The sequence below is a fragment of the Cervus elaphus genome, chromosome 6 (genome assembly GCF_910594005.1).
Source record: "Cervus elaphus chromosome 6, mCerEla1.1, whole genome shotgun sequence".
NCBI lineage: Eukaryota > Metazoa > Chordata > Mammalia > Artiodactyla > Cervidae > Cervus > Cervus elaphus.
In genome coordinates, this window is record NC_057820.1 from 18712910 (window position 1) to 18733868 (window position 20959).

General features: G+C 44.0%; 1 protein-coding gene across 1 annotated transcript in view; it reads left to right on the plus strand.

The window, feature by feature from the left end:
* Positions 1 to 5412: 5412 nt before the first annotated feature.
* LOC122696385 (placenta-specific gene 8 protein) overlaps positions 5413 to 20959 on the plus strand; it is a 31427-nt gene continuing 15880 nt past the window's right edge. Inside the window, exon 1 of the mRNA XM_043906318.1 lies at positions 5413 to 5549. The gene's annotated coding sequence lies outside the window, so the exon portion shown is untranslated. The remainder of the gene's footprint in view (positions 5550 to 20959) is intronic.

Consider the following 20959-nt stretch of genomic DNA (forward strand, 5'->3'; position numbering starts at 1 on the left):
GGAAAATCCGCTGAAGAAGGAATAGGCTACCCACTTCAGTATTCTTGGGTTTCCCTGGTGGCTCAGCTGGTAAAGAATCCATCTGCAATGTGGGAGACCTGGGCTCAATCCCTGGGTTGGGAAGATCCCCCGGAGAAGGGAAAGGCTACCCACTCCAGTATTCTGGCCTGGAGAATTCCATGAACTGTATCGTCCATGGGGTCGCAAAGAATCTGACACGATTGAGCAACTTTCACTAATGCCATTAGCACCAACACGGATGAACCTAGAGAGTGTCATACTGACACTGTCTGAAGTAAGTCAGACAGAGAAGGTGAAATATCATATGACCTCCCTTAAATGAGACATCTAAAAAGAAATGATACAAGTGAACTTACTTACAAAACAGAAAGAGACTCACAGACTTAGAAAACGAACTTATGGTTGCCAGAGGGACAGGAGAGGTTAGGGGCTTTGGGAAGGTCATGTACACATTGCTATATTTGAAATGGATAACCAACAAGACCTATTGTATAGCACGAGAAACTGTGCTCATTGTTATGTGCCAGCCTGGATGGGAGGGAGGTTTGGGGGAGAATGGATACGTGTATATATATGGCTGGGCCCCTTTGCTCTTCACTTGAAACTACCACAACAGTGTTAATTGGCTATGCTGCTGCTGCTAAGTCAGGTCAGTCAGTCATGTCCGACTCTGTGCGACCCCATAGACCGCAGCCCACCAGGCTCCCCCATCCCTGGGATTCTCCAGGCAAGAACACTGGAGTGGGTTGCCATTTCCCTCTCCAATGCATGAAAGTGAGAAGTGAAAGTGAAGTCACTCAGTCGTGTCCAACTCTTAGCGACCCCATGGACTGTAGCCCACCAGGCTCCCCCATCCATGGGATTTTCCAGGCAAGAGAACTGGAGTGGGGTGCCATTGCCTTCTCCGTTAATTGGCTATATCCCAATACAAAATTGTTTTTGGTGTTAAAAAAATTAAAATTAAAAAAGTTTTAAATAATAAAAACCTGTTTTGATTTTTTAAAATATACTGTTCTTTTCCTTGAAGTGTGTTGTAAATCATCTGGTCTTTGCTCGTTCATTGTCCTTCCCCAGGAAAGAGATAATTATGTGAGCTGGACCCCGCCCTGTGCCGCACTAACTGTGCCGGCCAGTTCCTCCTCAGTCCGAGGTCACAGACTCTTAGTCTTCTCTCCACAGGAAGCTTAATCATTTGTATACTATAGCAAAAAAAAAAGAATTCGTAAACCGAAAAAATCTTTGGCAGCCGTCTTCCTAGGACAAGATATGACTGCTCCTGGAGAGCTGCCATGATTTCTAACAATGTCTGTAACAACGAGGCCAGAGCAAAGCAAAGGAAGCCAGGACTCATTTACACAGGCCCTGAGAAAACCCTGGGAAAGAGAAATGCTTTGCCCTCATTCACATCGGAAACTGCTCAATTTTTCTACGAAAATTTTTGTACAGTAGCCAATTTTCTGGCTAGAAGAATATGAATTACAGTTTCAAAAGAAACTGGCCCTCTGTTTGCTATGAATAATCGCTCCAATTATTCCAGATGCTGACTAGAAAACGACATTCCGTACAGAACATAGCTCCAACTGTTTTCTTTTTAAGAACGAAAAAGATTTCTAACTCACAGCTTTTTAAAATTTGACAGACGACTCACATGTAAAATTCACCCTTTTAGAGTACAGTTCAGCAGTTTTGGGACTATTCACAAAATTGTTCAAAGTTGTAGCTATGTGCTAGATGTCAGTTCCTCTCCACATGAGTACAACATAGATAAAAGAAGATAAACCAGAAACTAAAGAGACTGGTTACCTACAGCGGATGGGTAGGAAAAGAAGGTGGGAGGAGGATGGGAATAGGATAGCAGAGATGAAGAGGGGATAACCGTTTTCTGAGTAACCACATCAAAGTGGACAGGAAAGAAAAGAAATAACCTAAGTAACTTTGGAAAACAGTACTTTGACCTGATCCTGTAAAGCTAAAAACAAAAGAACTGTACACAACTGTAGTCTAGTTGGTACATTGGTTGCTCACAGAAGTATGGGTTAGCAATTCTGAAAGCATCCTGTGTACATCCTAGGAGTGAACAAATAAGTAAATAAATACATTGTAGAAAACGGGAGCTCACTTTTTCATTGTCTGAAAAATAACTTAAAATAAGACAAGGAGGAAAGCTAGAATTAAACCTCATGGAATTGGATTAGAATTAGAAGTATCAGTATGAAGTCATGGTTTTGATCGATAGTGATGGATGTATGTACATGTATACATAGTCATTCATGTGTATAAGTAAATATACATATGTCTCTTCTCTTTACTAAAGGACCCTAAAAGCAATGAGAATCCAACAGCCATGAGCTTGCCTAAAACAGATCTTTTTGAAATACCATTCCCCGGTGAAAGAACCTAGGGCTCCTTGAAGAAGAGGTTAATTCCGCATAGATACTCTTCAAACAAGTCAAAGTCATGAGAAACAAGGGAAAGCTGGGGCACTTCTCCAGTTAGTCAACCCAACAGTTGAGACGTTCGCTACAGAGTTTGCTGTATGTGGCTTTGTCAAACAAGACTAGGTTATTGAGCTTGTCACGAACTCTGCCTTCAGACCACTTCTTCTTCTTGGTCTGGCCCCTGAATTTGTTCACTGGGTCTTTGTCTTTCTTGGCTGACTTTCCAGCATCTTTCTTCTTGTTGTCATCCTTGAGGGGCACAGTGAAGCTGAAAGAGCAGACGCTACCTCTGCCATCTTGCTAAGATGTTGGTCAAAAAGGCTAGTCTTCTAATTTTAGAGGTAAGGAAACCAAAGTTTACATTCTGAGTTGACTTCCAGAGGCCTCACAGCTATCAAGGTGCACAACCAGGATTTTATCCCGCATTAGCTCAGCTACAAACTGTTATGCCCGATGTCCGAATCCCCGGGCGGGAACAGAGAAGGCCTCCAAGACAATGCAACTCGCAAGAAGGGAAGTTTATTACTGACTCGAGCCAGGACTCTCTGCCGCAACCAACGCAGTGGTGCGGGTCAGAGAGCCCCGAGCCCAAGCTGTTACACAAATTTATAGGGTGAGAAGCGGATCGGTTACACGTTTGCAAAGCAATTTCATTGGTCAAAACTTTCGCGTGCGCGGGACTTTCCTGGGGGTTTCCGCCCCATTCCTAATTTCCTATTTGGCAAACAGCAGTCAGTATTAAGTGAAAGCTAATTGGTCCTAATTGGCAAACAGCGGTCAGTGTTAAACGAAAGCTAATTGGTTGTATCCAGGTGGCCTGATAATCTGACCAAGCAGGAAGGCCTGCTCTCGCCTCACACAAATGATGGCTCCTTTTACTACATCACATCCAACTTCCATATAATTTTTTTTTACACTTGAACTTCTTCTTTTTGAAATAACTTCATAACATTTTGATGTCCGATTCATAATTTAAGTCTTTCAGAAATGAGAGTGGCCAGTCTTTTCATTCCCTCTGAGGTTGTATGGAATGGCAGATCTTTCTCTCTAGAGCAGACTGTAAGGGGAGGGATGCGGTGTAGACCTCAGCAGACAAAGACTAGAGTCCCGTGTCAGCCAGTTCCTAGCTGCCACCTTCTAGCCACTTAACACTGCTGTGACTCAGTTTCCTTGCCAGTTAAACGGAGGTGACAATCATACCTACCCCACAGAATTGTGTGTGTTTGTTCAGTCGCTCAGCCATGTCCAACTCTTTGAGACCCCATGGATGGTAGCCCACCAGGGTCCTCTGTTTATGGGATTCTCCAGGCAAGAATACCGGAGTGGGCTGCCATTTCCTCCTCCGGGGGTTCTTCCCAAGCCAGGGATTGAACCCGCATCTCCTACATCTCCTGCATTGCAGGTGGATTCTTCACCACTGAGCTGCCACACAATTTTACATACAGAATTGTGAGGAAAATTCAATAAATCAACACATGAAAAGCATTTAAAGGACCTCCCTGGTGGTCCAGTGGCCAAGACTCTGTGCTCTCAATGCCGGGGACCCAGGTTTGATCCCTAATCAGGGAACTAGATCCACATGCTGCAACTGAAAGTTCACATGTGTCAACTACAAGTTGTCATTTGCCATCTGCCTCTGCAGGAATTCCTTGTGGCTCAGCTGTAAAGAATCCGCCTGCAATGTGGGAGACCTGGGTGCGATCCCTGGGTTGGGAAGATGCCCTAGAGAAGGGAAAGGCTACCCACTCCAGTATTCTGGCCTAGAGAATTCCATGGGCAGTATAGTCCATGGGGTCACAAAGAGTCAGACACGACTGAGCGACTTTCACTTCACTTCACTTCACTTCTGCAGGAACTGATTTCTATGCTGCCGCAGCTCTTGACCTTCCACACACCCTGAAGGGAATTCAGGAATGGGGCACTCTGTGTTCTGAGAAAACTGGCAGAACAGGTCTTCAGAGAGTTAAATATTTTCAGGAACTGATTTTCTGAGCCCAATCCTTGCATCTCCTAATCTCTAGAAAAGCACTAAATCCCTTCATGGGGACATCAGCTCCTTGTGACTAGCAGAAAACTTTTGCAAATGTAAGTGCCTGATTGCATGAACTCCCCCTTCACCAAAGTCACATACATACCGACCGTCCCTCCTGTCACTTTGGAACAGTTTCTCAGCACTATCTGAGGTGCTGTCTCCTGGGCCGTGGTCCTCATTTTGCCCCAAAGAAAACTTAAATAACAACTCTCATGTTGTGCATCTTTTTAAGTTGACACATATCACAACTAAAGATCCCACATGTGACAGCAAAGACCCAATGCAGCCAAATCCAAAATAAATAAATACTTAATTAAAAAAAAAAAAAGCATTTAGTACAGTGCCTGAAGTATTCCCACATGGCTCAGTGGTAAAGAATCCGTCTGCCAATGCAAGAGACACAGTTTTGATCCCTGGGTGGGGAAGACCCCCTGGAGGAGGAAATGGCAATCCACTCCTATATTCTTGCCTGGAGAATCCCATAAACAGAAGAGCCTGGTGGACTATAGTTCATGGGGTTGTGAAGAGTCAGACATGATTTAGCAACTAAATAACAACAACAAGGGAAAACAAATGAGTCCAAAGAGGCAGAAGAAAAAAATCAGTGTCTGATTAGATACAGAATTCCCAATAGCTTGTTTTCTCTTAACACTACCTAAGCTCCCCAGTTTAAAAATGGCAATAAATACACACCAAATCTTATTTATTGAGTTAAAGGATAAAATTTAAAAATTGCTAAGTTCTGCCAGGCAGGTAAAATCAATCAAATTATATAATGAATCAAATCTGTTTTCACCTTAAAAAGATATATGAGTGTACTTGGTAAAAGGTAGGAGAAGGAACACATTTTTTTAAAAAAAATAGTTTCAGTTTCAAGGAAAAAGAAACATACTTTGAAAATTATTCTGCCTGGATTTCATTGGCCAGTAAAAAAAACGCTGAATATGTACTTTGACTAAAACAAACTGCAGTTGAATACACTTCTTTCCTGCGTCTTTCACTTCTAGTGAGATTCTCTAAGCCACAAGACACAGCTGCCCAGAACCAATTTCTTAACTGTAAGTACTTTGAAATGAAGCATTTCTTTAAAACTTATCTCAGCACTTAAAAAGAAAGTTCTCTTTAAAAGTATTTGATTTCCTTGTTTCTATTTCTCAAATATAGAGAAATGTTTTTATTTGAGGTTCAGCAGAAGGACCAATGTTTTCTTGTCTAATTGTTTTAATTGTAGTAAATTGATTCATATTTAACGTGTGCCAAGCATGTGTGAGATGCCACACTTTTCATAAGGTAGTCTTGAATTATCAGATACTGCTTTCAGCAGGAAACATACATTAGGCATTGTGTCTATACCTGGGTCATGAATTTCACTGTTTATTTCATACATAGGTATGTTTACTTGCGCTGGTCTAATGTCTTTGTATTTTGTAAATATTTTGCTTGGTTTTTGAAACTTGGGTTTTGAAACTATTCTGCTTGAAAACAGAAGATGGAATTTTGTAGATTTAGCTAAATCATGAGAATAATGAACGAACGAGAATAAATCCTGAGAATCCTTGAATGTGAATTTTTGGTAAGAAAGTAAGGAAAACACTCTAGAATTCCTCAAACTTAAATTCTAGTGCTTTATTTATATGTGTAAAGAAAGAGACCATTTCTCACTATACATTTGTGAGCTCTCAAGATGAGAAGTTACGAGATGAAAATGCTTTCATCAAAATAAAAAAAAAATTAACATCAATAAATACCAGAAAGAAGAGGAAAATTGAAGCTATATATTGTTTAATATTAATGCAATCAGTGTAGTATATTAATACTATTAGAAAGATAAGGGGCTATCCTTTTCAAGATAAGGGGCTGTTCTTAGAAAGATGACGTGTTCCAACGCTGGAAAAACAGGTATAAGATTAATTGTGACTACTAATGGGTGAAATGAGGATGTTTAAATGGTGAACCAAATTCTGCAAGGTTTCTGGCCATTGAGGTCATCCCATGAAAGGAGTCTTCTGAAGAAAGGAGTCCCAGTCTCTCTTCCAAGCCTCTCCACCAAGATCCTCATTTCAATTTCTCCTGCCTCCATTCTACCTTTTTTCCTGAGTGGCCTCCGTCAACTCTTTCATCACTCACTCTGCCCTGTGGGATCAAAGTTGGCAAGAAATGCAACAACCATGTAGTCACTCAGCGATGGGCAGAGTTGCTGACCATGGAGAGGGAACTACAGACTCTCTTAAACCCCCGCTAAATCAAAGACAGACACTTCACACATTGGGCACCCAGTAGTGTTTGCTAAAGTGGGTCTGATCTGCAGTTATTCTTGGTTTTTGTTTTCGGCTCTCCTGGGTCTTCACTGCAGCACATGGGCTCTTCCTCATGGTGTGGAGCATAGACTCGTGTGTGGAGTGCAAGGGCTCAGTAGTTGCAGAGCACGTGCTTCTTTAGTTGTGGCCCACACACTTATTTTGCCCCGCGGCATGTGGGATTCTAGTTCCTTGACCAGGGATCAAACACGGGTGACTTGCATTGGAAGGCGGATTCCTAACCATCAGACCACCAGGGAAGCCCTGTATTGGCAGTTATTCTTTTTATTTTTTAAATTTTTATTTATTTATGGCTGGGCTGGGTCTTTATTGCTGCACAGGTTTTCTCTAGTTGTGGCAAGCAGGGGCTACCCTCTAGTCGTGGTACACGAGCTTCTCATTCCAGTGGCTTCTCTTGAAGAGTTCGAGGGTGCACGGGCTTCCATAGTTGCTACATGGTCTTAGCTGCCCCTTGGCATGTGGAATCTTCCCGGACTAGGGATCAAACCCGGTCCCCTATACTGATAGGTAGATGCTTAACCACTGGACCACCAGGGAAGTTCTTAACAGAAGAGAAATAAAAAGCCCAGAGGAAAAAAAAAAAAGCCCAGAGATGTGGGTTACAAAGTGTCCGTGGTAAAGTCACTGATGCCCCATTCTCCTGAGATGCATGGGCACGCAGCCCAGGGCTGAGCGGGGCTAGTTCAGCCTGTGCTCCTTGACCAGATGGAGGCCCTAACATGACTGCATCTGCCTGGAGAAGAGGAAGGCATTTTTTTTCGGATTCTCACCAAGGTGGGTCTATGCAGAAGGGCTACATTACTCTACATGACTGCACCCTACGGCAGATGGGGCAGCAGGCCTGGGGGTTCTCAGTCAGATTCCTGGACCCCAGCCCAGCCCACATAAATCACAGTCTCCGGAGACAGTGCCCAGGAATCTACATTGTGAACAACCTCTCCAAGCGGCTTTTACACACTGACGCATTGAAGACCACTGAACAGAGGAGATAGGCTTATAGACAAGGTCCCAGAAATTCTTAGAAACATTGCCAGTCACTAAAGTGATTTTGGGGAAGTTGTCTTTTGTTATCTTGCCCTCAACTCCTCCTGTTGATCTTTAACCTTGAAGGGTTACAGTTAAACATTGTCAGGGACTTAATGGCTGAAGCAAGGAGATTTGCAGTTGTTTGGATGTTTTGTGTTTTTCTTTTATATTTTATTGGCAACCTAAAGGATCCCTAGAGTTGTGAAATGCTATTGAAGCCTCAGAGAAGTAAGTGTGTTTGTTTTCTCTCCCTCTTGATGACTATCAGAGAGTCGATTGAGTAAGTTCTTGAGTAAGAACTCTCATGTGAGAAGATGCAAGATCTTTTTCAGAATAAGCTACATTGTTCAAAAAAGAAGTCTGGGATGCTGGTTCTTACTGCAGTTTGTGCTGAGCCAGACTGGATGGAGCAAGCTTCCCCAAGGCTATAGGAAACCTTCCCGAGAAATGAAATTTGAAACCTCCTGGGGCCCCCATTCTCTGCTTGGTTCTCTGTGCTGAAGTCCACAGGCGCACCGGGGGCCCCACCATGTTTCATATTCAAGAGAGGAAGTCAAAAAAAGTGAAAGAAACAGAAACCAACCAAAGCTTTGACTTTGGGACTAAAAACTGTTTAGGCCCCTACACTGAGGAGGTAAACTTTCCAACAAACTAACTGGCAGAAAGCACACAGCTGCTGGCTACAAAATATTCAGATTACCCTTGGTGGACTTCAAAAGCACTCAGAGGATGCTCCGGTCTCTGCTTTCAGGGTTAGCAGCAGCCAATCTGAATACACAAATACATAAATTATATACTGAGTGAAGGCAGTCAAGGAAAGGAAAGGATGGCTAGATAACTGCAGGCAAGTCTTTATTCTGAAATCTCCAGAAAATTATAATGAAATATTCATATAATTATATTAAAAATCACAGCATAAGTTTTCCCCAAGGCTCAGTGGTAAAGAATCCACCTGCAAAGCAGGAGACACAGGAAACGCAGGTTCAGTCCCTGGGTCGGGAAGATCCCTTGCAGGAGAAAATGGCAACCCACTCCAGTATTCTTGCCTGGAAAATTCCATGGACAGAGGAGCCTGGTGGGCTGCAGTCCACAGGGTCACAAAGAGTCAGACACGACCGAGCATGAATCAGTCAAACAAACAAACAAACATATTTTCCTGAGAGAGATCATGGGAAGCATATCAATTCATTCATTCATTCTTGAATTTCGTGAAATTCATGAATGCCAGCTGTTTTCAGGCATTGGCTAGGGTCTAAGGAGAAAAACATTCAGACAGCTATAGGATAATCGGTGCAAACCTATACACTATTTTTGGCCACTGCATTTTCTTTTTGTTTCCAAAATGGGTATTTCTTGCTTTGATTATAAAAGGAATAATTGCTAATTGTAAAATAAAGCTTTTTTCAGACAATGTACAAAATTATAAAGGTAGTTAAAAATATCTATCAGCCAGCAACCTAGTGATAACCCCACTCTCTGCTCGGTTCTCCGCTCTAAAGAGAGGAAATGTGCAACATTTTGTATAGCCTTTCCTGGTTGTTTTGTTTTGATATTTGAGGATAAAAGGGAAAGGCCAAAGAAAGTTCAAACATACTTTTTTTTAAAGCAAGCATTTCCTGCAATGCCCCTTCTTCCCAAGGCCCCACATACAGAAAGCCATCACTCAAAATGATGGTTTCTGTCATGTGAGTACTGAGGTTTGGAATGTGGGCTGCCAGGCAGTCTAAGGAGTTCCGGAAAGAACTGCCACTGCTTAAGTGGTTTCCAGGGATGAGCGCTAGGCTGTGTCTGATGCACTCCAGCTGTAGCCAGATGACACGTTGAGAGACTAGTACCAGGCGTGTTAATGGGCACCTACTGTGTGCCAGCCCCTCCACTGAGCTCTGGACACACCTTAGCGAACAAAGCCCACATATTCCCTGCCCTGGTAGAGCTTACATGCAGGATTGGGAGCTTCCTTTTCCTAAAATCAAGACAATTATTGTTTAAAAAAAAAAAAAAGGTGTGCAACAGAAATGGCATGACTGCAATTTGTTTACTTTCTTTGTCATGAATCCACAGAAGGAATTTGTTTTGAAAGTTGTGGTTGCTTCTTGTTATTAAAAAAAAAAAAAATAGACACGTGGCAGGAAGTAGCATCTGAGGCCAGCCTGCGTGTGCGCGCTAAGTCGCTTCAGTCATGTATGACTCTTTGCCACCCCACGGGCCACAGCCTGCCTGGCTCCTCTGTCCATGGGATTCTCCAGGCAAGAATACTGGAGTGGGTTGCCATGCCCTCCTCCAGGGGATCTTCCTTTCCTAGGGATCAAATCTGGGTCTCCTGTATTGGCAGGCAAGTTCTTTACCAAAGTCATGCCACCTGGGAAGCCCGCTTAAGGGGTGCTAAAGTCAGCAGGGCCAGGAGTAGGGTGCTGGTGATGATATTTCTGTCTGTCTTATTTCCTGATCAGAAGACAGCTGATCAGTCCACTCATCTGATGAAAACTTTAAAAAATGTATTATAAATGCCAGGTGAGGCTGGGTGGCTCCTGCGGACAGAGCGACAGGGGGCCATGAGGGAGTGGGGCCCCAATCTCTGTCTCCGGGACAGGGACCAGCCCGGGTCCTGGCCTAGATACCCTCCCCCGCGGCCCCGAAGGTGCAGCCGCCTGGAGCCAGCCTGGCCCTGATCGCCTCTGACCCTGCGCTCCGGCTCCCCGTTGGCTGCCCCCGGGGCAAAAAGGTCAAGGTCGCGCCCCAGCAGAGGAGAAAGGCGCGTGCACAACCCACATCCTGGAGCGCCAAATGTTGGTGCCTTGTGAACACCGCACGCCGGCCGCGGGCACTCTCCATCCTGAGAGGCGGGCAGTCACCCAGGGGAGAACCCCACCTCGCCCTCCCTCCTCGCGGAGACCACACCTCCCCCGGGCACTGGAAATGCAGGCGAGCGAGTTCTCAGCCCTAAAGGGCAAACCCGAGGCTGTTGATGGGCAGTGATGGTTTGATAACTTGGTTCAGCCTAACGCGGACCTTACCCCTCGGCACACACTCTGTCCTGCCCTTGTCCCGGCCCCCCTTGACCCTCCTCCCTGCAAGGGAGCCAGAGCCCAGGCAGAGAGGCAAGTTCCCATCGTTCCCTCGCCTGATGAACCTGCCCTTGAAGACAGACACCTCCTCCCTACACAAAGAGACCCACATATAACACACGCCCACCACCACCACCACCCCTCCCTGCTTTTCGTTCACTTGCTAGAACCTTCTTTCGCATTGTTTGCTAAGAGATCCACAGTGGTTAGCGTCTCCGTTTTATTGTAAAAGAGCAGTAAAAAGTCATTATGGGGGGGGAAAAAGTCATTATGGCACATTGGAAAAAAATCAAAACCAAAATAAAAAGCCACCTTAATGTATATAAAAAATACAAACCTGATAAATTTTAAATAAGCTTCACCTATCCCTGGGTTGGGAAGATCCCCTGGAGAAGGAAATGGCAACCCACTCCAGTATTCATGCCTGGAAAATCCCATGGACCGAGGAGCCTGGTGGGCTACAGTCCATGGGGTCGCAAAGAATTGGACACGACTGAGCGACTTCACTATTCTGAGTGCATTTTATAGTGCTTTATACGAAAAAAAGAAATTCTTTAGGATGGTTCCTAAGAATTATAAGGGGGAAAAGCAACCAGAGTTCAGAAATATTACATCTATATTTACACCGTATACTACTAGGATTTGGGAATATATATATATTTTTACAGCTTTTGTGATAGATTGCTTTTGTATTTTTTGCTCTAAGTCCTATGGGGGCTTTCCTTTTTCCATCTTCTCTTTCATGTTCTGTTTTTTACTTTTTGGAAATAATTCTAGACTTATGAAAAGTACTGCAAAGTAACACATAGAAAGACAAGCAATAACAAATGTTGGCCACGATGACAGAAACTGCAAACAAAACCCAACCATTTTGGAAAATAGTTTGAAGTGGTTGGAAATGCTAAACATGGCTTTGATGGTATAGTGGTGAGCATAGCTGTTTTCCAAACTACTAAACATAAGCTAGCATTTTGACCCAGCCATTCTACTTCCAGATAAAGCCCAAGAGAAATGAAAATACATGTCCCCACAAAAACCTGTGTGGTAGGCAGATAGTAATAGGAGCATTATTCATAGTAATAAAAGAGTAGAAACAACCTCAATATCCATCCACTGATGAATGGATAAACACAAAATGGTCTATCCACATAATGGAATATTATTCAGCAGTTTAGAAAAAGTGCTAATCCATGTTGTGACAAGACTGAACCTTGCACACTTTATGCTAACTAAAGGACATCAGTCACAAAAGATCATATATTCTCTGATTCCATTTATATGAAATGACCAGAATAAGCAAAGCAATAGAGACAAAAAGCACATTAGATGTCGTTTGGAGGTGGAGGAGGCAAGAGGAAAGGAGGTGCGACTGTTGGTGGATGTGGGTTTTCTTTAGAGGGTGTGCGCTAACGTATTTCACAATTAGATTATGATGGTGGTTATGCAGCTATAAACAGGCTAAAATCACTGAACTATATCCATTTTGAATGAGTGAATTCTATAGCATGTAAAATGGTCAGTCCAGTGGTTAAGAAGACTCTGCATTTCCACTGTGGTGGGGATGGGGGCGACAGGGTGTGCAAGTTCAGTCCCTGGTGGGGGAACTAGGATCTCGCATGCTCCACAAGGCAGCCCCCCCAATAAAATACCACTGGCTACTCTATTGTATGTAAAATGAGTGTAAAATATATCTCAATAAAATATTTTAAAAATAATGCACAGAGTCCCCATACAGCCCTCACCTGGCTTTCCCAGTTAATATTTTACAAACCATAGTATAAATATCGAAACCAGGAAACTGATGTTGGCAAACTACTATCAGCTAATTAACCTATGGACCTATCTTATCCAAGTGTTATCAGTTGTCCCACTTACATCCTGAGAAAGAGAAAGCAGCTCCTGCCACCTTGGAACCTGAGTGCTTGGGCTAGACCTTGGTCAGCTGTGAGCTGGCCTAGCACTCACACCAGGGTTTTGGGCTTCTGGGAGGGGGGCGGGTTTTGGAGATATAATTGACATATAACGTTATATTAGTTTCACATGTACAACATAATGATTTGACGTGTATATGCTGTGAAATGATGATCACAGTAAATCATTAACATCTATCACCACACAGGTACAAGTTTTTTTCTTGAGATGAGAACTTTTAAGATTTATTCTCTTAGAAGCTTTGAAATACGTGATACATGTTAGTAATGATAGTCACCATGCTGTGTATCACTCCCAAGACTTACTTATTTTACAACTGCAAATTTATACTGCTAGATAGTATAGGTTGTTGCTTCACCCATTTCACCCACACCCAACCCTTACCTCTGACAACCCCCAACTTGCTCTCCATATACATAGTTTGGTTTGCTTATTTTAGATTCCACATATAAGCGAGATCATACTGTGTGTGTCTTGCTCTATCTGACTTATTTCACTTGGTGTAATGATAGCTCAGTTGGTAAAAGAAATCCGCCTGCAATGCAGGAGACCTGGGTTTGATCCTGAGTTGGGAAGATCCCCTGAAGAAGTGAAAGGCTACCCACTCCAGTATTCTGGCCTGGAGAATTCCATGAATTTTATAGTCCGTAGGGTCGCAAAGAGTCGGACATGACTGAGCGATTTTCACTTAATACCTTTAAGGTCTATCCATATTGTCCTTCCCTCCCATGGACAGAGGAGCCTGGTGGACTATAATCCATGGGATCGTGAAGAGCTGAACACTACTGAGCAACTAAACAACAAATAACAACATACACACACATTTCTGTATGTGTGTGTATGTGTGTGTAAAGCTGTTGTTTGTTGCCTCGGTGGCTTCCTAAGTGCTTGTCTTGAACTTTGGCAGTTACTGCCCATTTCTAACTTCATGGGCATGCTAAGTCGCTTCAGTTGTGTCCAACTCTGTGTGACCCCGTGGACTGTAGCCCACCAGGCTCTTCTGTCCTTGGGATTCTCCAGGCAAGAATACTGGAGTGGGTTTCCATGCCCTCCTTCAGGGGCTCTTCCCGACCCAGGGATTGAACCCACGTCTCTTATGTCTCCTGTGTTGGCAGGCATGTTCTTTATCACTGGGTCACCTGGGAAGCCCCCTTTTTGTATAACTATAATCATTTAAAAGTTTAGAAAAATATATGTTTGTATACCACACTCACCAATGGAAAGGGAAATACCTAGAACTATTTCTGATGATAGAAAAGTCTAACAGGTATGAACATTTAGAAGAACATTTTAAAGCTTCTTCTGTCTAAAAAATAAAAATAAACTCATTTTATCCTCATCCAAAAACACCGAGTATTCTTCACATGAGAGTGTTGCTAGGACTCAGGGGACAATTTATAATGATCGATCTGGCTAATTTACAATTAGCTCCACTGGATCATAGAAAAAGTAAGAAAGTTCCAGAAAAACATCTACTTCTTTATTGATTACGCCAAAGCCTTTGACTGTGTGGATCACAACAATATTGAAGAGATGGGAATACCAGACCACCTTACCTGCCTCCTGAGAAACCTACATGCAGGTCAGGAAGCAAGAGTTAGAACCGGACATGGAACAATGGACTGGTTCCAAACTGGGAAAGGAATATGTCAGGGCTGAATACTGTCACTCTGCTTATTTAACTTATATGCAGAGTATATCACGCGAAATGCCAGGCTGGATAAAGCACAAGCTGGAATCAAGATTGCCGGGAGAAATATCAATAACCTCAGATATGCAGATGACACCACCCTTGTGGCAGAAAGCAAAGAAGAACTAAAGAGCCTCTTGATGAAAGTGAAAGAGGAGACTGAAAAAGCTGGCTTAAAACTCAACATTCAAAACTAAGATCATGGCATCTGGTCCCATCACTTCATGGCAAATAGATGGGGAAACAATACAAACAGAGACAGACTTTCTCTTCTTGGGCTTCAAAATCACTGCAAACAGTGACGGCAGCCTTGAAATTAAAAGATGCTTGCTTCTTGGAAGAGAAGCTATGACCAACCTAGACAGCATATTAAAAAGCAGAGACATTACTTTGCAGACAAAGGTCCATCTAGTCAAAGCTGTGGCTTTTCCAGTAGTCATGTATGAATGTAAGAGTTGGACCATAAGGAAAGCTGAGCACTGAAGAATTGATGCTTCTGAACTGTGGTGAAGACTCTTGAGAGTCCCTTGGACTGCAAGGAGATCAAATCAGTCAATCCTAAAGGAAATTAATCCTGAATATTCATTGGAAAGACTGATGCTGAAGCTGAAACTCCAATACTTTGGCCACCTGATACGAAGAGCTGACTCATTGGAAAAGACCCTGATGCTGGGAAAGACTGAAGGTGGGAGAAGGGGATGACAGAGGATGTGATGGTTGGATGGCATCACCAACTTGATGGACATGAGTTTGAGCAAGCTCCAGGAGTTGGTGATGGACAGAGAAGCTTGGCATGCTGTAGTCCATAGGGTCACAAAGAGTCGGACACAACTGAACAACTGAACTGAACTGACGGTGAAGCCTGGGCAGATTTAGGCATGTTTGAATCATTGCTGATACACTTTCCCTTGTGTGGATAAATAGCCACGATGTTGCTCTGTGTCATATACTGCTCTCCTTTTTTTGTTTATGGGCACTACCCAACTATCCAACTCACCCAGCCATGACTGAGCAATGAAATCTAGAAAAGAAACCAGTCAACTCAAGAAATAGAAAAATCAATACCTTTAAAGGTCTATCCATATTGTCCTTCCCTCCCATGGGCAGAGGAGCCTGGTGGACTATAATCAGTTAACTCAAGAACAACTGAGGTAATTTGCTTGTTTTTGAAACTGCCCTATGAGGAAAGCAATACAAGAAAGCAAATAGTATAATCATATTGCCTGAGTATCCAGAAGCACTGTATTTTCAATTTTAGTGTTTTTCTTTCGTCCGATTCTGAAGTGGAAATGTATTACATCTCAGCGTCTAACACACTGTGAGTGAGTTAAGCATATAATAAGTACTTAATTCAAGAAGACAATGAAAACTACCTTCTATGAGCCTAACGCTGAATGTGATGCTAAAGGAATAAATGGGAAGAGAGGGTTCCAGTTCTCAAGGAGATCACAGCAAACCAATGACAATGCCACAATGCAGCCAGTGCTCTGAAGGAGCAGGCTCTTTAGCTGAGAGCAAAGGGAGGAACAGGGCCTGTGGAGTGAGCCAGAGAAGGGTTTGAATTTCACAATTTACTTAAAGTCTCAGCGCCTCCATTTCCTCATCAACTCAGTAAAGGTAATAGTTCGTACTTAGCAGGGCTGTTGTAACGTTAAGTGGACAGTGTGAGTCTAGTACAGTGCCCGATATAGGGTGGCATCTCAGTAAATATTAACTGATACTTTTGCCAAGAATTATTTGTGGAAATGACCAAAAGAAATTTCCTTGCTGCATTTTTGTACATTTTAGCCACTCCCCTTTATATGAGTCTGATTTTTTTTAATTATTCATTCAATTCATCCTTGGACTTTATCTTATTTAATACTCTCAATGAGCACATAAGATGGATAGGTCAGAAACCACTTCCATTTCACAGATTAGTAGGAGGAAATTTAAATGACTAAGCTGATCAATGATTAGTCCAAGATCACACAGTTTAGAAAAACAGAATCTGAGCAAAGAAATTTTCACTCCCAGGTATTCCCTGGTAGCTCAGCTGGTAAAGAATCTTCCTGCAATGCAGGAGACCCTGGTTCAATTCCTGGGTTGGGAACATCCCCTGGAGAAGGGAGAGGCTACCCACTCTAGTATTCTGGCCTGGAGAATTCCAAGGACTGAAAAGCCTAGCTGGCTACAGTCCATGGGGTCGCAAAGAGCCAGACATGACTGAGTGACTAAGCACGCACAGCATATTCTCACTCCAAATCAAATCAGGACTTTCCTGGCAGTCCAATGGTCAGAACTTTGCCTTCCAGTGCAGGGGGTGCAAGAGAGATCACTGGTTGGGGAGCTAAGATCCCATATGCCTGGTGAACAAAAACCAAAACATAAAACAGAAACAATACTGTAACAAATTCAATAAAGACTTTTAAAAACGGTTCACATCAAAAAAAAATTTTTTTTAATCAAATCAATGTTCCATTACCCCACACTGCCTCTCAGGATGGAGAGAAATTGGGACAAACCTAACAAAATGTACTTCATAATAAGCTTTGCTTGGGCACATTATCTTTGCTTGCCCCCTAACAAGTCTTCAGGTAAATTTCAAGTGAAGGATCAACTTGGATGCAGGAAGATTGGAGAGGACTACTGTCATATCCCTGGAGAAGGGATAGGCTACTCACTCCAGCATTCTTGGATTTCCCTGGTGACTCAGATGGTAAACAATCTGCCTGCAATGTGGGAGACCTGGGCTTGATCCCTGGGTTGGGAAGATTCCCTGGAGAAGGGATAGGGAACCCACTCCAGTGTTCTTGCCTAGAGAATCCCATGGACAGAGGAGCCTAGCATGCTATAGCCCACGGGGTCGCAGAGTCAGACACAACTGAGCAACTAACACTTTGACTTTTGACTGTGATATTGTGGTTTATACATATTTGACTTTCATTCCTGTTCAGGGTACAGAGCTCCTAAAATCTTTGGAATTTATTAAGTGATAAAAGTGATAAAGGTGTCTTATTATTCATAACAAGCTCCTCTTAACTACAGAGTTTATGCTAATGAAGTGACTTTTATAAAACCCTTGAGGATGGGGGCTGGTTGCCAGGGGAACCAACCTGTGATTGTTATTGTTATTGTTGTTCAGTTGCTCAGTCATGTCTGACTCTTTGTAGCCCCGTGGACTGCAGCACACCAGGCTTCCCTGTCATTCACTGTCTCCTGGAGTTTGCTCAAACTCACGTCCATTGAGTTATCAATGCCATCCAACCATATCATCCTCTGCCACGCCCTTCTCCTCCTGCCTTCAATCTTTCCCAGCATCAGGGTCTTTTCCAATGAGTCAGTTTTTCACATCAGGTGGCCAAGGTATTGGAGTTTCAGCTTCAGCATCAGTCCTTCCAATGAATATTCAGGGTTGATTTCCTTTAGGATTTACTAGGGATGGAACGTTCAGCCCCAACTCCCAGACTCCCAGAGGCAGGGAGGGGAGAAGGGTTTGGAGACTGAGTTCATCACCAATGGCCAATGATTTCATCAATTACACCTATGCAATGAAGCCTCCATAAAACCCCTAAAGGACAGCATTCAGAGAGTTTTGGGATTTGTGTGCTGGGAGAGTGACGCACCCTAAACTCCACAGGCTCTGAAGCTCCCCTTGGATATCTTTTCATCTGATTGTCCATCTGTGTCCTTTAATACCCTTTGTAATGTATCAATAATCTAATAATAAACTGTCTTCCTGAGTTCTGTGAGCCACTTCAGCAAATTAATGGAAATGAAGAGGGGATCATGGGAACCTCTGATCTGCCTGGTCAGAAGCACAGGTGAGGACTTCCCTGCTGGCTCACTGGATTGGAAGCCTGCCTGCCAATGCAGGGGCACATGTGTTTGATCCTTGGTCTTGGAAGATTCCACATGCCTCGGGATGTGCGTTACAACTACTGAGCCCAGGCACTATAACCCTTAAGCAGCAACTACTGAGCCCATGTGCTTCAAAACTACTGAAGCCTGTGTGCCTAGAGCCTGTGCTCCTCAACAAGGGAAGCCATCGCGATGAGAAGCTGGTGCACCCCAATGAAGAATAGCCTCCGCTTGTTGCAAACCTGAGAAAGCCCGCGGGCAGTGATGAAGACCCTGTACAACCAAAAAATTTAAAAATGAATAAATGAAAGAAATGTTTTAAAAAGAAGCACAGGTAACAACCTGGATGTACAATGGATGTCTGAAGTAGGAAAGGGAGGGCAGTCCTGTGGCTCTGAGCCCTTAACACACAGAATCTGACACTGTTTACAGGTGGCAGTGTCAGAATTGAGCTGAACTGCCCTGTATGGGTAGGCGCCCCAAGATGACTGTACTCTTGCTCTCTCTGTTCATCCTCTGCTTGACCAGTGCCTGTGTCACCTACATTCTACTCAGATGACTGACCTTCCCCAATCAGTAGATGCCTGCGTCCTTGCCACTGACCCCAGCTATTAACTGTTCTAGGTGTTAGATCAGAACATCTGCACCCTGAGAGCTTATCAAAGGGGCAGTGAATGGCTGTGCTGTTCTGCTCTTTCCCTGACAACCAGTGAGCCACCCTGATCTCATCCCACCTACAACTGGTAACCTCCCCTTCCCCCTGGGAGTGAAGACTGGTGGGCTGTCACTCCAGAACCTTGCTTCAAAACAGTCTTCCCTGGTGACATATTAGAGAAAAGTCCTCCTGCCAATGTAGGGAACAGGGGTTCGATCCCTGGTCCAGGAAGATTCCACATGTGGCGGTGCAACTGGGACCATGCCCCACAACTTCTGAGCCTGTGCTCTGGAGCCCTCTAAAGCCCACGAGCTGCAACTACTGAAGCCCGTGCTCCCTGGAACCTGTTGTTGAGTTGCTAAGTCGTGTCCAACTCAGACCCCATGGGCTGCAGCACGCCAGGCTCCTCTCTCTTCCACTACCTCCCAGCTGCTGACAAGTGCTCAGTCATGTCCCACTCTTTGCAACCCCATGGACTGTGGCCTGCCAGGCTCCTCTGTCCATGGAATTTTTTCAGGCAAGAATACTAGAGTGGGTTGCCATTTCCTTCTCCAGGGGATCTTCCCAACCCAGGGATCGAGCCCGGGTCTCTGGCATCTGCTGCATTGGCAGGCAGATTCTTTACCACTAGCGCCACTTGGGAAGCAATCTGTCTCCCAGAGTTTGCTCAAATTCATGTCCACTGAGTTGGTGATGCTATCTAATCATCTCATCCTCTGCTGCCTCTCTTAGAACCTGTACAAGATAAAGCCCATGCAGCAAAGAAGACCAATGCAGCTAAAAGTAATAAATAAATTTTGTAAAATGTGAGCTCCCTCTATCCATGAAATTGAGGCAGGAGGTAGATGGAACCCCCCCAGCCCCCAGGGTAAATCTCAGGGTAAAATTGATTCTCTGTGGACCGAAACCCCATGACAAGAGTTAAGGGAGAGGCTAGGCCCTGCCCAGACCACATATTTCTCATTCTTGAAGTCAGAAGACCTCCTGTAGACTGAAACTCCAAGACAACAATAGCAGGACAATTAAGGGAGGACTCTGGGCCCTGCCCAGACCACATATTTCTTGTTATCAAAGTCAGGAGACCTCCCCAACCACACACGCACACAAAGGTTCCCTGGAGGTCAAAGGGATGCTCTACCCTTTCGCCTTTTTGGTAGAATCCATCTTGGCTAAGAGAGGCATGCACACACATGGGAGGATCCCGTGATATACCAAACATAGACTGTGAACCAGGCAAACCAAAATGATTGGCCAAGGAAACCCAGAAGAAATGCCACATAAAACTGTTCAGACTGCCACGAGGGCGAAACTCAGTGGCTCTCTCTGAGTCCTCACATGAGTCTATCCACACGTACTGCTCTATTCCTCCTAACAAGCACTTTATTTGTTTCACTACTTTTTGTCTTTGCGGGAATTCTTTTTTGCAAAGCCAGGAAGCCAGGGTCTTGTCACTGACCACAGGTTTAGTGGTTAGTATCTGGTGCTTTCATTGCCGTGACCCAGACTCAATCTCTGGCCAGTGAGCCCAAATCCCACTTCAAGCTGCTGCAGATGGAGGCCCCCCGAGATTGGATGTGGTATGACAACTCGGGAATTTGGAAAGTCAAGGTAAACCATGGGCTTCAGCCAGCTGTCACTTAAGGCCCCTGACTTTCACTCCTGCCTTCTTTCTCTCATCTCCCCTTGGCTTTCTTCTCAAGATTAAAATAATGCTTGGGTGACAGTTGATGCTGTCCTCTGGGACAAGATGGAAACATAATTTCCAACCATGCAGGAGCCCAAAGGGTCTCTGTCTCTCTCTTTCTCTCACTGTCTCTCTCTCACTGTCCTGTGTGAAACCCTCCACTACAGTTTTCTTTTCCACTTTACTCCCACAACAAGTTCTCTTTCTCACTCCTATCTCCTTCTTATAATATCCTTCTTCTAGGGAAGGATTTCTTAG